Source organism: Phytophthora infestans, genomic scaffold (assembly GCF_000142945.1).
Source record: "Phytophthora infestans T30-4 supercont1.136 genomic scaffold, whole genome shotgun sequence".
NCBI classification, from domain to species: Eukaryota; Oomycota; class Peronosporomycetes; order Peronosporales; family Peronosporaceae; genus Phytophthora; species Phytophthora infestans.
Genome location: NW_003303623.1, coordinates 255,958 through 256,822, shown reverse-complemented (window position 1 = coordinate 256,822; position 865 = coordinate 255,958).

Sequence of the window (865 nt, the reverse complement as noted above, 5' to 3'; positions counted from 1 at the left end):
AGCTCGGAGAGGTTGGGAATTGCGAATCTAGTGTTGGTAGTGATAACTGGATAATACATTGGCCAGATCCTACAACCTAGTGAGCTTTTCCTTTACTTGTGCAGATCCGACAGGTTAACCGAATTTACTACTTGGTCGGTTACACCCTAGGGGCTCTCAATTCTCAAGAGCCCGTCGCAGGAGGCGGCAAGTACAACGCAAAGGCAAGGGACACACCCGCAAGGCAACCTTTCGGCCAGATCCACGATCTAGGCCCCGGATCCATAAGCTCGAATATTCGCTTAGGATTCGGAACAATCCACGGACGCAGAGTGAAGACTTGCCACTGCTGATCCACCCCATCCCCACGTCTCGCCAGGACACTCAAGCTTCACCACTTGAACTCTTCGGAAGTTACCGAGAGAGCAAGATCCCGCCCTACCGACGGGTACACAAGGTGAGGAAAGTTCAGCAGAACACGGATCATCGGGGGACCCCCTCCGTTAGTCGGTGTCTGGGCGCAGTTGGTAAGTTGGATCTGGCAATCTCGCAGATTTTGCTGATCCCGCTACACCACACAGGTGTAATATCGATACATTGAATTCCATAATCGTTGATTAAGTAAGCCACTACCTTGCTCTGGATTTAACCCTCCGTCTAGACCCATCTGCACCACCTCTGTTTGAAAGCTTTCCCAATCCATTTGGAGCGGGGATTGAAACATCGGGACTCCGCCAACTATGATTTGCAGGCCGGATGAGCGCTGCAAATGGTCCCGTCCCTGACGGATCATGCGTCGTCACAGAAACCTCAGGAGCGCTTGACAAATTGACCAGAGTACCTGAGCCAGCTGTTTCTCCGTTGCCTGCATCGCCGATCAGCATCG